Source organism: Acanthopagrus latus, chromosome 22 (genome assembly GCF_904848185.1).
Source record: "Acanthopagrus latus isolate v.2019 chromosome 22, fAcaLat1.1, whole genome shotgun sequence".
In the NCBI taxonomy this organism is placed as follows: domain Eukaryota; kingdom Metazoa; phylum Chordata; class Actinopteri; order Spariformes; family Sparidae; genus Acanthopagrus; species Acanthopagrus latus.
Window position 1 is genome coordinate 3,412,309 of NC_051060.1, and position 15,468 is coordinate 3,427,776.

At 43.8% G+C, this 15,468-nt stretch overlaps 8 non-coding genes across 8 annotated transcripts; 4 read left to right on the forward strand and 4 right to left on the reverse strand.

The window, feature by feature from the left end:
- Window positions 1-288: 288 nt before the first annotated feature.
- Window positions 289-361, forward strand: trnav-cac. The gene has a single exon. It is a non-coding gene; the product is annotated as a tRNA-Val (tRNA).
- Window positions 362-545: 184 nt separating this feature from the next.
- trnad-guc lies at window positions 546-617 on the reverse strand. The gene has a single exon. It is a non-coding gene; the product is annotated as a tRNA-Asp (tRNA).
- A 612-nt stretch (window positions 618-1,229) lies between these two features.
- Window positions 1,230-1,302, forward strand: trnav-cac. The gene has a single exon. It is a non-coding gene; the product is annotated as a tRNA-Val (tRNA).
- A 184-nt stretch (window positions 1,303-1,486) lies between these two features.
- On the reverse strand, window positions 1,487-1,558 carry trnad-guc. The gene has a single exon. It is a non-coding gene; the product is annotated as a tRNA-Asp (tRNA).
- A 613-nt stretch (window positions 1,559-2,171) lies between these two features.
- Window positions 2,172-2,244, forward strand: trnav-cac. The gene has a single exon. It is a non-coding gene; the product is annotated as a tRNA-Val (tRNA).
- Window positions 2,245-2,428: 184 nt separating this feature from the next.
- trnad-guc lies at window positions 2,429-2,500 on the reverse strand. The gene has a single exon. It is a non-coding gene; the product is annotated as a tRNA-Asp (tRNA).
- Window positions 2,501-3,112: 612 nt separating this feature from the next.
- On the forward strand, window positions 3,113-3,185 carry trnav-cac. The gene has a single exon. It is a non-coding gene; the product is annotated as a tRNA-Val (tRNA).
- A 184-nt stretch (window positions 3,186-3,369) lies between these two features.
- Window positions 3,370-3,441, reverse strand: trnad-guc. The gene has a single exon. It is a non-coding gene; the product is annotated as a tRNA-Asp (tRNA).
- Window positions 3,442-15,468: the final 12,027 nt, after the last annotated feature.

Here is a 15,468-nt window from a genome sequence, read left to right on the forward strand (position 1 = left end):
ACGACTCTCAGAGTACAGTCATTTACACCTCCCCAGCAGAAAACTAGTGTCGTTGGTGGGCCGCCGCTGTTGAAGACTTCCAAAGGACAGGCCTTTCACCGTCTCATCGCCTTTCTAGGCAGGCGCAAAGATCCTCCACAGCCTCGCAACTCCACTTCTCTGATGTCCTCACCACAACTTTAGGGAGCTTTAAGCTCGGCTCGGCGCGCCTGCAGCAATGAGGTGGACCGTGCCGCGTTGCAAAACGGATTTCCGCCGTACGTGTGCAAATACAGTGGCCTTCAGGAGGTTTCCGTAGTGTAGTGGTCATCACGTTCGCCTCACACGCGAAAGGTCCCCGGCTCGAAACCGGGCGGAAACACAGCTGTTGGTGTACTATTGGTGAGTGTGAAAATCAAACAGAAAACGCCACCATGTGCAGCACTGGCAACACCTCGACAAGTCCTGGTGCGTCTTGTTAACAGGGAGGCTAATTTGTTGGGCACAAGCGACAATGCCGTTTTGCAGTTTTGGGCAATCATCAGTAGCTGGTAGAAAACACAACACTCCCCGTCGGGGAATCGAACCCCGGTCTTCCGCGTGACAGGCGGAGATACTGTCCACTATACTAACGAGGACAGACTCTCTCGTGGCTTCTGCCTGTGAGCGGGCTGCTCGGGACGTTTCAGCGATTACAGAGAATATGCCGAGATCTACCGGGAAGCGCGTCCGCTGAAGGACAGTGACGCATTGTTGCTAATGTTCAGCGGATGTGGTGCTCCCAGTTGAGGTCCCGTTGGCCAGGAAGCCAAAGGGCAGAACAGTAGGACAGCAGTAGAACTCACCGTGGTCACTGGCCTGGGGCAAGTCGCTAGTGGCTCGGTGGTCTTGAGCTTTGCAGTTTGGGATCTGTCTGAAACCTCTCCATAAGGGGGCGGACTCGTTAGTGTGGAGCTGCTGTTGACGACTCTCAGAGTGCAGTCATTTACACCTCCCCAGCAGAAAACAGTGTCGTTGGTGGGCCGCCGCTGTTGAAGACTTCCAAAGGACAGGCCTTTCACCGTCTCATCGCCTTTCTAGGCAGGCGCAAAGATCCTCCACAGCCTCGCAACTCCACTTCTCTGATGTCCTCACCACAACTTTAGGGAGCTTTAAGCTCGGCTCGGCGCGCCTGCAGCAATGAGGTGGACCGTGCCGCGTTGCAAAACGGATTTCCGCCGTACGTGTGCAAATACAGTGGCCTTTAGGAGGTTTCCGTAGTGTAGTGGTTATCACGTTCGCCTCACACGCGAAAGGTCCCCGGCTCGAAACCGGGCGGAAACACAGCTGTGGGTGTACTATTGGTGAGTGTGAAAATCAAACAGAAAACGCCACCATGTGCAGCACTGGGAACACCTCGACAAGTGCTGGTGCATCTTGTTAACAGGGAGGCTAATTTGTTGAGCACAAGCGACAATGCCGTTTTACAGTTTTGGGCAATCATCAGTAGCTGGTAGAAAACACAACACTCCCCGTCGGGGAATCGAACCCCGGTCTTCCGCGTGACAGGCGGAGATACTGTCCACTATACTAACGAGGACAGACTCTGTCATGGCTTCTGCCTGTGAGCGGGCTGCTCGGGACGTTTCAGCGATTACAGAGAATATGCCGAGATCTACCGGGAAGCGCGTCCGCTGAAGGACAGTGACGCATTGTTGCTAATGTTCAGCGGATGTGGTGCTCCCAGTTGAGGTCCCGTTGGCCAGGAAGCCAAAGGGCAGAACAGTAGGACAGCAGTAGAACTCACCGTGGTCACTGGCCTGGGGCAAGTCGTTAGCGGCTCGGTGGTCTTGAGCTTTGCAGTTTGAGATCTGTCTGAAACCTCTCCATAAGGGGGCGGACTCGTTAGTGTGGAGCTGCTGTTGACGACTCTCAGAGTACAGTCATTTACACCTCCCCAGCAGAAAACTAGTGTCGTTGGTGGGCCGCCGCTGTTGAAGACTTCCAAAGGACAGGCCTTTCACCGTCTCATCGCCTTTCTAGGCAGGCGCAAAGATCCTCCACAGCCTCGCAACTCCACTTCTCTGATGTCCTCACCACAACTTTAGGGAGCTTTAAGCTCGGCTCGGCGCGCCTGCAGCAATGAGGTGGACCGTGCCGCGTTGCAAAACGGATTTCCGCCGTACGTGTGCAAATACAGTGGCCTTCAGGAGGTTTCCGTAGTGTAGTGGTCATCACGTTCGCCTCACACGCGAAAGGTCCCCGGCTCGAAACCGGGCGGAAACACAGCTGTTGGTGTACTATTGGTGAGTGTGAAAATCAAACAGAAAACGCCACCATGTGCAGCACTGGCAACACCTCGACAAGTCCTGGTGCGTCTTGTTAACAGGGAGGCTAATTTGTTGGGCACAAGCGACAATGCCGTTTTGCAGTTTTGGGCAATCATCAGTAGCTGGTAGAAAACACAACACTCCCCGTCGGGGAATCGAACCCCGGTCTTCCGCGTGACAGGCGGAGATACTGTCCACTATACTAACGAGGACAGACTCTCTTGTGGCTTCTGCCTGTGAGCGGGCTGCTCGGGACGTTTCAGCGATTACAGAGAATATGCCGAGATCTACCGGGAAGCGCGTCCGCTGAAGGACAGTGACGCATTGTTGCTAATGTTCAGCGGATGTGGTGCTCCCAGTTGAGGTCCCGTTGGCCAGGAAGCCAAAGGGCAGAACAGTAGGACAGCAGTAGAACTCACCGTGGTCACTGGCCTGGGGCAAGTCGCTAGTGGCTCGGTGGTCTTGAGCTTTGCAGTTTGGGATCTGTCTGAAACCTCTCCATAAGGGGGCGGACTCGTTAGTGTGGAGCTGCTGTTGACGACTCTCAGAGTGCAGTCATTTACACCTCCCCAGCAGAAAACAGTGTCGTTGGTGGGCCGCCGCTGTTGAAGACTTCCAAAGGACAGGCCTTTCACCGTCTCATCGCCTTTCTAGGCAGGCGCAAAGATCCTCCACAGCCTCGCAACTCCACTTCTCTGATGTCCTCACCACAACTTTAGGGAGCTTTAAGCTCGGCTCGGCGCGCCTGCAGCAATGAGGTGGACCGTGCCGCGTTGCAAAACGGATTTCCGCCGTACGTGTGCAAATACAGTGGCCTTTAGGAGGTTTCCGTAGTGTAGTGGTTATCACGTTCGCCTCACACGCGAAAGGTCCCCGGCTCGAAACCGGGCGGAAACACAGCTGTGGGTGTACTATTGGTGAGTGTGAAAATCAAACAGAAAACGCCACCATGTGCAGCACTGGGAACACCTCGACAAGTGCTGGTGCGTCTTGTTAACAGGGAGGCTAATTTGTTGGGCACAAGCGACAATGCCGTTTTGCAGTTTTGGGCAATCATCAGTAGCTGGTAGAAAACACAACACTCCCCGTCGGGGAATCGAACCCCGGTCTTCCGCGTGACAGGCGGAGATACTGTCCACTATACTAACGAGGACAGACTCTCTCGTAGCTTCTGCCTGTGAGCGGGCTGCTCGGGACGTTTCAGCGATTACAGAGAATATGCCGAGATCTACCGGGAAGCGCGTCCGCTGAAGGACAGTGACGCATTGTTGCTAATGTTCAGCGGATGTGGTGCTCCCAGTTGAGGTCCCGTTGGCCAGGAAGCCAAAGGGCAGAACAGTAGGACAGCAGTAGAACTCACCGTGGTCACTGGCCTGGGGCAAGTCGCTAGTGGCTCGGTGGTCTTGAGCTTTGCAGTTTGGGATCTGTCTGAAACCTCTCCGTATGCCATTAAAAGATTTCGTATGTCCTAATACAATACAAAGTATGTGAAATGCAGTGTATTCAAAATATCAGGGTGTCCTGCTACATGAGGTTACATTTTACAGCATGCCAACTTTTCTGACCCATAATCCTCTAAACAGCGGAAGATACATCATGTGTGTCATGCAAATATAAACAATTCTGCCAGCACACAAACATTTGACAGCTCATTTGACAGAATGACAGACATCACAACGACAGATGAAAGCACATTTGTATCAGTGCAGCAATTTTTGTACTCCAAATTCCACACTGTCCCAATTGTATGCATCATGAAGGCACCCATGTGTACTTTGCTGCAGAAAAAGGAAAACCATGCGATTTGGAATGCACCCAGTCAATGGAATGTGTTTCTACCTTTCATCTTGTTGCTTCATGTTTCTCCTATCCCTGCCTGCCGTGTCTACTTGTCCCAGGAGTCCTGATCGGGGCTGCTGTAAGTCACCTCTGTACTGTATCTCCCATCAGATAGATCTCCATCAGACTCAAAGGCTGTGTTCAGTCTGGTGTCCATCAGTGTTCACTGGGAGGCGACTATGGCTGGTTGACTACACCAAATTGACCACCGTGACTCTCCTTGTCATAAATGATGTAAGTGCAGGCACTTGTATTTCTATTTCAGCATGTTGGGCCTCACCCTACATATCTCAAACAAAGGAGAGGCCTGTAGGGGAAATCAAAAGCCTAACTACAAGGGCCCTCTCAAACTTGAGGAATTTAAGAACAAAGGAATTGAGCCAATGCTCAAAATGTCAGGCAAACTGTAATTCAAGTTACTGTCCATCCCCAAACTTTAATCTCAACCATAACACTAACAGAAGCCAGGAAACTTACTTTTGCCCCAGGTCCACCCACGAGGTAAATCTGTCCATGAATACTTACTAGCCCAAAGAACACCTGTCTGAGCAGTTTTCAGAAATGCACTGGTAGAGACTAACCCTGTGTTATTGAAATCTATAGCTGTGTGAAAGAGGCCCGGCAGACAGTGACACTGATGCACATTAGGATTCACAGTGAGAGCGTGCTGAGCTGCCTGCCCACTCACCTCAACTGATTATCTACCACATCCAGTGTGAGAGATACAGAAACAGACAGACAAACTGCCAGCCTGGGGTTTCAACTCATATGGACAGTGTGCCGCTGACAAACTTTGCCATGTGAGTAAATAACTTGTTTCAATAGTGTCTATTAGTTATAACAGAGTAGCTGAACTGAATGGCACTGACAGGGAAGAGTATGAATGTGTCTAAAGTTTGTGTATTGTCGTGCTCATTCAGCTGTGAGCTGCATCAATGTTTTGTCCTTTGTTGGAGCACACCCCCTGCTCCTCAGTCAATACTGCCTCATTCTTGCAGAGAGGAGGAAACAGTGTCCTGTTGATGTGCCCTGTGTGTACATAGTTTGCGATGTGATGCTGCTCAGTGTGGCCTGCTGGACTACATAAGTTGTTAAATGATTGCCAGTCTCAGGCAAATATTTGTGATCTTTGCCCTTGAGTTGACACAGAATACACACCCATTTCAGTTCCACTTAATCAAAACCGATGTTAAAGCGTTTTTTTCTCTATTGAAAAACTGGTTGAACTCATCTGCTCATTGTTCATTTCACCCAGCTCCTCCTCCACCTTACCTCTGGAAGCCAGTTGTCTCTCTCATCCCACTCCATACATCCTTGGAGATGTTATCCTCCGGTTGACATTCCAGTTTTATCCTGACGTGTTCACACCATGTGCGTAAGCTCCTCCTAGAATATTTTCAGCCGTCAACTGTAATTATTGCTGCATTGGGCGTGGCAGCAATTCAAAAAGCATTTGCAAAGTCATGCATACATGCACCCTGAGTTTGGGCAAGCAATTGTGCCTATGTACAGTTTCAAGGATTTACAGCTGGGGCAAGTATGGAGTTGGTGACCAGATGAGGAGCAGCTGTTGTTTTCCCCACTGTTAGTTTCTTTCCAATCACACAGCCACTGGTTTAGTTGCTATGTGGTGGAGACTATGAATAGCTACTTTTCTCTCAGCTGTGCAGCAGATGAGAGTCTCTGTCTGTGAACTGTTACCTTTACATCTGTATGTCTTGCACAATAAAGGTGCTCGTCTTTTCTGACAAGCTTACCCTGCTGATACTGTGGCAATGGAAAATGTTGTCTTTGCTGTGATTGAGTTTTAGAGCCCTACAGCTAAAGTTGTATTCTTTGTGGTATTGCTTTCCTGGTATTGCTCCGACCCTTATAAGAATTATGATTATAATATTAGCATTTCACTCTCAGGGGTGGAGTGGTCCATGTATTGCATGCAGTCACATGAGGACTGTTACACTATGGAGACAACATATTTCAGTCAATGACATTCCTCATTCCAAACCATGACCCTTACACTCCTAATCGTCATTCTTACTTGCGGACATGAGTGATGACACAGGAGGTTTAAAGCAACAAAAGTTTTTTTTCTAGCACAGACACAAATCATCTGTTGCCACATCTGGTAACAAATGAGTTGCAATCATGCATTTATGCTTTTTAAAGATCATTGTCAGCAAAACAACTCTATATTATAAAAGTAGATGCTGAAGAGCAGATATTCCGATCCGAAATATGCATGTTTGATGTCGCCACAGATGGAGGCCTCAATGCTGTGCTATCTCTGACATTAAACAGCCATCACCACCTGCATCATCCATCCCCAGGCACTACTTCCTCTAACACCTTCATGCTCCCGGGACTCCCGGCTCCAATCTCACTCAGCTCACCTGTCAGTGGAACGCAAACTACCTGAGAGACAGGAGACAGCAGGTGAGGCTTGGTAAAATCACACCACAGCACTGGTGGTAGTTGTTTCTGAAAATGCATTATTTAAGACTGATTTAAATTGTTTTCTGTCCTGTGTTTATGACTTGAGAGCTGGTGGTTTCTTAAATATTTTCCATCTGCATAAAAATATAAATTTTTATTTTCTTTTTCAGGAGTTCAGCAGTTTCACACATTTCATATATTTTACAAACCGCCTGGGAAAAGTGGTTTGTAAAATATGTGGTTGTTTTGTATTAATGCAACACATTAACACAAAACAACCACTGAGCATACAATGAGGAAATAACACACTTGTCTTTTTTGTGGTGTGATTCAACATTAAATTAATCATGGCTTACATCTCCCTCTCTGTGGTTGTACAGTGGGACTACCCAGGCACACAGGTGTGACACAGGAGGAAACCCTATATCAGTTAACGTATGATACCTGCCTTAACATCAGAACTTGTTTTGTACTTGTAAACTAGTATTACAGTGAGCTGGAACATTACTTAGCTGAGTTCTTGATCAAACTGCCTGGTCCTCATTATGTCAGATTATGAATCATTCGCTAAAGGTGCAGCAAGCCTGTTTGAGGACTGAGCCCTGGAATAAGCTCTGTGTAGTCAGTGTGGTAATAATACCAATGTTTGGCTTCCTGGGCTGATGCATGCCAACTGCCAGGTCTTTGTGCTTTCTGAAGAAAATGCACTGGGTTTGTGAGCAGCTTTTCTTCAGCTTGCAGCATTCCAGAGATGAATAATGTGTCAGATGTGGTGGGGCTATCAGTGCAGCTGACAGTGCAGCGGAGGTGTGCTGGAGGAAGCCCATCTGTATACACAGCATCACCATAGGGAATGACAGGGAGCTGCTAGCATCTGTCTGGCTCAGAGTGTAAAGCCATATCCCTGCATCCGCTGTGGAATTAACAAGACGGGAATACAGCCTCAGCAATAAAGCACTCGCCAATGAAAACCCCGTGGTGAAACTGTCGGCATCAGTTGCAGATGGTGCACTCACCAGAAGTCCACTACCAAACTGAATATAACGTCATCAAAGACTTAAATTTTACCCTGTACTTTTTTGCCATAATTTTGCAGTGATTATACTGGCATGAGATACTGAACCAAGACCAATGTAACATTTGTCTGGAAGAAGACAGCTGTGAGAGTCACAAATTAGTGTTCCAATTAAAGTGATTTAGACATCTAAGCCTGAGCTGGACCGAAAAGCATATGACTGCACAGAGGGTGGCCAGAGGCCATGCTTGAGAAACTCTTCATATTAAATCTAATTAGCTGAAAAAGAAACTCCCTCATCCGGCAAGAGTCCACAGGCCTAAATCCAGCAGAAAACTCCACCTCCATTTTTTCAGTGTTGGGAGAAGTATTTGGATCCTCTACTTAAAGACATAATATATAAGTTTGGTACATTAAAATCTCTTAAAACTACTAGACTTTTGTTATACAACATATTAGGTTCACTTGACATCTGCATGAGAAGCCCAACTCACGCTTGCATTTTGGCTGCAACCAGTTTGTTCAGCCAGTTATTCAGTCAAACAGAGTTGTTGATGGGTCAGATGATTGAGAAACGGTGGAGACAGGCAGTCCTGCAACCACAGACCACAAACTTGTCCCCCAGTGAAAACAAGCCACCTCTGTGCGGTTACTGCTGAATTCAGGTTGATAAACAGGCATGAAGATACATCCACTCTTTATTAGAGTATATAATAATTCCACCTCCATGGCAAATCCAAATTAAACAAAAATGAATAAATAAAATTGAATAAAGTCTTTAAAATTCACTACACAATTGAACCAGTATGTGTTTTCGCCTGTAGACCCGCCGCCTTCCTGCCAGTCACCTGCCACTTAAGCTATCATTAGATCATCTAATCATTAATCATTATCATTAAGCTATCCTGCTGCCTCTCTATTCTTCTGCGCTTGGGTCCAACGCATCTGTTACTAACTTACCAGCTATGACAGAGAGAACTGGCTAGTCAAGACCCAGCAGATGGTTTGTAACTTAACTTAATTTAACCAACCGTCATATACCCAGTGCATCCAAGGTTGTTGGAGAAGGGCTCCGTCTATGGAGTACAGACAGGCAGGGAGGTGTCATCTAAACCTCGGCTTCAGAATTTGCATGGGCAAAAGACTTTTTGAACACCCTGGACTGTCTTCCTGATGCTCAGCCCACATGCCACCAGCTTGCTAGTCTTCCGTAAGCTCCAGTGTCTGCTATCCAACAGTGTGATGTCAAGCTGCTTGTTGTCATATCTGCCCATTGCTGTAGGAGAGATGAATAACGTTGTCGGAGATACAAAACGTGAAAAAAAACACCCTTATATATATGTTTTGGAACTACAAATGAACTTATTTTAGCGCAGTGATTTATGTTAGACAAAGAAATTTTTCCATATAAATCAGCTAGCGGCGATTTCGCACATGCCCGATTCATAGTATGGATGCAGAGGGCTGAACATCTCCTGCTCTGACCACAGCTGGGAGAGGGACAGCTGCATGCAGACTGGGCCCTCTGTGAGTGCACTGAGGACAGGGGAGGGGCCCATGGCAGCACCCACTGCTCACTGAGAAGTGTAAGAACGATACATGCTTTCACTATCAGTCTCCTTGGCAGTGGTAACTATAGAAATCATACAGTCTGAATATCACTTAATTTCCAAATTGAAATGGGGAAACTGTGCAACCAAAATTTTAAAATGCAATCACGTTTATGATTAAAATATGTGTTTTGTTGCTTTTCAATTACATATAATGGTAGCAGTTTTCCAGGCTTCTATAGTGAAATGATATTAGCAGTCCTGGAAGGCTGTGATTGTGAGAAGGGTAAATTACAGAGTATGTTGTCCTTTCTGAGATATTTTGCCTTGCTTCAGCAGGCTGGTAAAAACTCTATCAAAGATTTATTTGATGTTTTTAATCTCCCTGCCTCCCCCCTCTCTACTGTGTTGTGTTTCACTAGTCAGGCCCTCTCAGTCACTGGCTGTTCCCAATCACTGCTCATTAAGGCTGTGGCTTCCAAAACCACATTGAAGTGTCTGTTTCCATTCAGCATTCACTATGATGATTAATGTGCTATTTTCTTTAACAATATTTTATCCAGAAAAATTATGTCAAAAGATGGGACATTTTGCATCTGTGGCAATTTTATCCAACAAACAATTGAATTAAGGCTTCAATTAGAGCATGCAGAATGCAGCGCCCTTATTCTGAGTAAGAAAGGAAACAAGAGCTCTTTTGTTTATATATATATATATATACACATATGCGTGTGTGTGTGTTCCTTATCTGGAATCCAATCTAAACCAGTTCAGTCACTCCGCAGGAAGAGAACCAAAACAGCTGGCCACACACGCTTTTCCCTCTATGAAATGTCGCCCACTGGGACAGGTTCATAATCCAAGTCCGGATGATATGGAGACAAACTGTATGGTATGGAGTACAAAATAAATATTACCAATCAGATTAATCTAATCTATAAGCTATTTTTTAAACAACATGAAATAAATGCACAGTAACTTAGCTTAATACTCATTTAGCAAACCACATATGGCATCTGCGAACATTTCATGCATTTGATACCAATTGTAACAGTTTGTGATCTTAACAATTGTATTGTAGATAGCAAGAAAGCAAACTAATTAGCAAGTTCAGACAATGGAACTCCAGAGTTTTTGGCTCTTTCATGCAACTTCATGCTTGGTCAAAATCTCTATATGTCAATATTTCCACAAACATGACCCCATGGTTGGAATCAGCTCTCTATCTCTGCAAATTGTTCGGTAAATGTAAAGTCATTTTGTGGCAGAAACCCCAGATCACATCATTAAATAATCAAGGTGTCATAAAGTAAACACAGATGTGTGAGTATAAGTATATATGTCACTGGGACAGAGTGAAATAAGTTGGCACACAGCATAAATTATTATTATTATTATTTTTTTTTTTATTACAATTTTAGAAAGAACTTCTCTGAGGAATGATGCAGTTGCAGCTCCAAATCTCTAGCAAAACAACAATAGCAAAGCATCTGCACCTAACCTCTGCCAACGTTTATGCTTATAAAGTGAATTAGAACAAAATTAGAGCCATTTAAGTGCAGAGTACCCAGGCAGATTCTCCAAATGTGCCATTTTGGAACATTTTTAATATTTGTCAGCTACCAAACTCTATATTTCACTTAAATGTTTCCATAGCTGCTAAAAAATAGCCTAAATAGGCTCCACTCAGGCTTAACAGGTTAACATAAGTGAATGCACTGAGTACATCCCATTTCACGTAAATAACACCCATGTTTCCCTTACTTGCGTTTTTTCATTGCATCTTAGTCCCACCCACAGAGGGTGAGGCACAAGAAGACCATGGGAGGAGAGAGGAAACAAGGAAATTCGTTTTAAGAGAAATCTCTGCAGCATCAAGTGAAGTGACCTCTATTTCTGATGACACTGACAGTCGGCTTCGACAGCTGTAGAGACTTTTAATCAATTTGTGTCTGCACACAGCCCCTTGCCCAAAATGCATGTAGTGATTATTATACTGAATAACAATTTTGACAGTTAAATAATCAATAATGTAAACTGATGTGTAATTGCAACCAGCTCTGTTCACAAAAAGACACACTTGTATGGCTTCTTATAGTGCAGGTAATGTGACGTTTTCCTCATTATGACATATTATTATACCCAGCAGCAGCCCATCTGATATTAATCACAATGTTTAGTTTTATGACCTGCACCACCTTATTCATGGATATACCAGTGATCCCTGCATCAGAACCATGATTAAAGAAGTCTTTTTTCCTTGCACCTTATATTTTATACAGTTTCAGAATAGACATTTACATGATAAAAGTTATAGAGAATATATTTCTTTAAATCGGATGACAGTTTTGCTGGATGATCAAGGGCTGATCTCTGGAGTAACTCTAACAGCTGGATCTGCATCTGCTTTGTCTGGTTTTGTGGTTTGTGCAAGTTCAGTTCCTGTTTTATTAAAGTTTTATCGCTCATTGGACATGTCAGAATGTGATGCTCCTGCTGATATCCTGATTATTATTTTTACTGCGAAGCTTCTGTTATACACAGTAAACTTCAGTTTCAAACTGCATCTGTGATTTTCTCTCTGTGAAAGAGGAAATTATAAACTTTAACTGACTATTGTTGTTGTACTAACATGCACTCTTCTAATGTCTCAAGAAGGGCTTCAGAGAATTTATTCAAGTTTGCAGAAAAATTATTACTGGATTGGTGACCTCACAAATAGCTTGTATATAAGTGAACTCAATGTGAACAACCTAACAAAATAATTCATACAGCATCCATAGAGCCATGCTGCAAATGTGAGTAAAAACAGTATGAGTGGCGGTCTCGTGGCCTCTTTTTCTCTTCTACACATGCACCATTTGTGACTGGATCGATATGGAAATTTCGATGCTACCGTTCTACTCTTGATTTTCGGAGGAAAAGATTGATATCTAGAGTAGTTTGAGGCACCACTTACAGAGGGTTGAAATTGATTATAGCTGATAACAAATGCATTTGTGTGTGGAGCTTTTTTTTATGCAGCGACAGTCGTGCAGAGGAGAAGGTGCTGCTGGGGCAAGACAGAGTCCAGTCACTGTTTACTTCAGCACTGGCAAGTATTATACAGGTACAGAGACGGTAGCTACTGGCACACTCACTTAAGATTAAATGTTGATAATAGCATAACAGGTAGGAAGGTTAAATTCAGTAAGTGTTAGTAATGCCATTAGAGGTTTTGATCAACATTCTAAAGCATTCTTTACACTGACACTTCTGTAAAGTGCTTATGAATAACAATACACATGTTTATGGTACCCCGCGACCCTGCAGAGGATTAAGCGGCGTACATATAATGTGTACAGATGATGGATGGATGGATGTTTATGGTAATATGATCAACATATATATAGTATTAACTATATTAACACTATATAGCTCTATTAACATTATATTGTCAACAAGCATGAGAGGAGGAATAGAAATACCAAAAAAAAAACTTGCTAATTTATCACAAAGGTTCTTCTTTGACACACTTTACAACTGAGAAAACGCCATCTGCTGTTCAGTTTTTACTTTCTTTTTTACACTTAGTTTAACATCAACATTTTGCTTAATGGAAAGTGTCCCTTTAAAAAAGAAATTATTAACGTGTGTTAATAAACTGCTGAATTCACATAGGGCCTGCTATCATGTATAACTGCAGACGTTATGTGGCTTTGGAAATTGAGTACTTCACCAAACTGAGTAACTGAACATTTTTTAGTCATTTTGTGGTCATTATTAAATCAGACAGATTTTTTCACAATGAGGTCACCCAAACATGTGTCATTAACACATTTTATAGCAGATCAATAATGATTTTGTTTTTCATATCAATAAATGAAAATCTATAAATTCATGAGGCCTTTAAAAATGACTCCTTGTTAGAAAATGGCACAGTAGCTCACAAGGATTGTACATTTTGTCATCAACATGTTGTGTTGAATATTAGCAGAAATCCCCTTGGGACTTTTCTTACTGAGATAACCTGTGACCAGTGTTGCTGTTGGCCCGGATGTACCAACAAGACCCAGGGGCTACAGACGAGTGCAGATGCGGTTACATCTGCCAGGTCCCAGAGCACGGCTACAAGCTGTGGGGATGCAGACTAGCTACAGCTGTGGAACTCATATTGTGGTCTCTCTTTCTGTGTTTGCCTGAAAACAAGGGGGCAAGCCTGCTCATGAGCTCTTGGTTCACTGTTCTGGTAACATGATAGTTGGCACTGCTCAGTAGAGGGTTGGAGCAACATTCAAGTTTGGATTAAGGTCACACCGATAGCAAAATATTAGATGCAAAGGAGACTGCTTTTGGTAGCACGCAACAAACTGCTTCCTGTTAAGCAAACTAAACATCTTCCAGAAGAAAAAGAAAATCTAAATTTAAAACAATTCCCCACATTTTAACAACAAGAAGGCCCATGACCAGATGACTCAGGTCCTCACTGCAGTAGACAACATGTGCAAGGTCAACAGATACATGGCAGACAAAGAACACCGCCCTCCATCCATGTCAGTACCTAAGCAGTAACTGTGTTATGGGCCTGGTGGAAAAGGAGTTAAGAGTGTACAGATGCTGTACTGAAACACACCAAATAGTGGCTCATTAAACAACTTTGGAGGAGTAGGGAAAACCCTGTTGATAACATATAAAGAATCAGTACTGTAGAATCATCTCTTCATTTGCCTGTTTTTTCTCTGGAACGTTGTAACAGGATGCCTTAGCTCAATCAACCATAAGCTAGTCAGATGTAAAACTGACCCCTCGGGGTCTTTGCACTTTCGGATTCCTGTGTTCCACCATACAAGCAGTAAGGAGCCATTTTTCCCTCCTTTTTTTCCTTTTTTGCTCTTTAAAACAAGTCCCCAACCACTTCATTTCGGCTGTGGACTATGAAACTACTATCAGCATGGGGGTGAGTAGCTAATAACTAATTTGTCCAGCAGCTTCCCCCTCAGTGCAGAGGCTTTTCAGTCTTTATTAGAAATACTGTATCTCAGTTAGCTCTAACCTTGGCTTCCCCAGCCACATCACACCTCCAGCCCCACAGCTCGTCAGCTGAGCCACCTTCATACAGAGAAAACTATTTCAAATGCACATGAGCCTGAAGGGATTATTATTGTATGCATAACCATTTAACAACTTCATCAAGCTTTGGCCCAGAATACACTGTATTGGACAATTTACCAGCATATATATATTTTTTTCTTCTAATATTTAATATTATAGATCTTATATTTAGTTATTGTCAACTATCCCCATGGAAATACCAAAACCAATAATGCGTTAGACCTTCTCTTAGTACTTTCCATATTGTATTTAACGTCAATGCAAACCACTGATGCATTCACATTTGTATGTGTCATTGGCTACACATCATATTGACATTTCTACAATACATGCCAAATGATGTTCACAAGACATGTACACTACTCAAAACTAGTTAGGGATAATGGGTTATGGATGCATATATGCATGTGTATGTTTATGAAAGTCAAATAAAATGTGTGTCGCTCCCTCATAAGACAATTCGATACGCATCTAGATACATGGGCTACAAACGATTCAGGTACAATACATATTAAATATGTAACAATTAGGTGCGATTCGATGAGATGCGATTCGCTTACCTTCAAATAGATATATTTCATAAAGGACCAGGGAATCCCAAGTATTTTTGTTTCTTCTTCTCTAATATAAACTGAAGTCTGTCTCACACACCCCTGCCAAGGTGCCTCACTTTGGCAGCTAGTTAGGGAGAGAAATATGAAAAAAAATATTATTAAAATCTTAGCTCTTCAATACATTTCAATTCATAAACTTTGCAAGGCCGCTCTAACACTGAAAACAAAAAATACTGTTGGACAGAGTTCTGTGTGCCTGCTAAGATGGGAGGGCAATAAGCTGAGTCTTTAAACACTGTCTTTAATAGCCATGCCGTTGTCTTGCATGTGTTTGCTTGTGCTAGCTGTAACATTACGAACAATAGCGTCCACAGACTCCTCGTCGCCCATGTAGTTTTCTCTATGCCGTCTCACTGGGTGAGTTTTCAGATTTGTCGTGCTACCACTGTACTTAATAGCTGTTCTACAGACCTTACATATGGTCAGACTTTTGTCCAAACTTTAGATTTCAGATCAGCGGGTGCATTGTAAACAGTGTTGGAGTTGTTGGACATGTCGTTGTTGATCTTGTGGATTTTCCCTCAGATACACTAACGTTGCTCCCCCGAGAATCTCGCGTTGAACATTTATTACTCTCGTAAGAATCTCACATTGACCTTTAACCTTTTATGAGAGTTGAGAGACTCTCTGCAGAATTA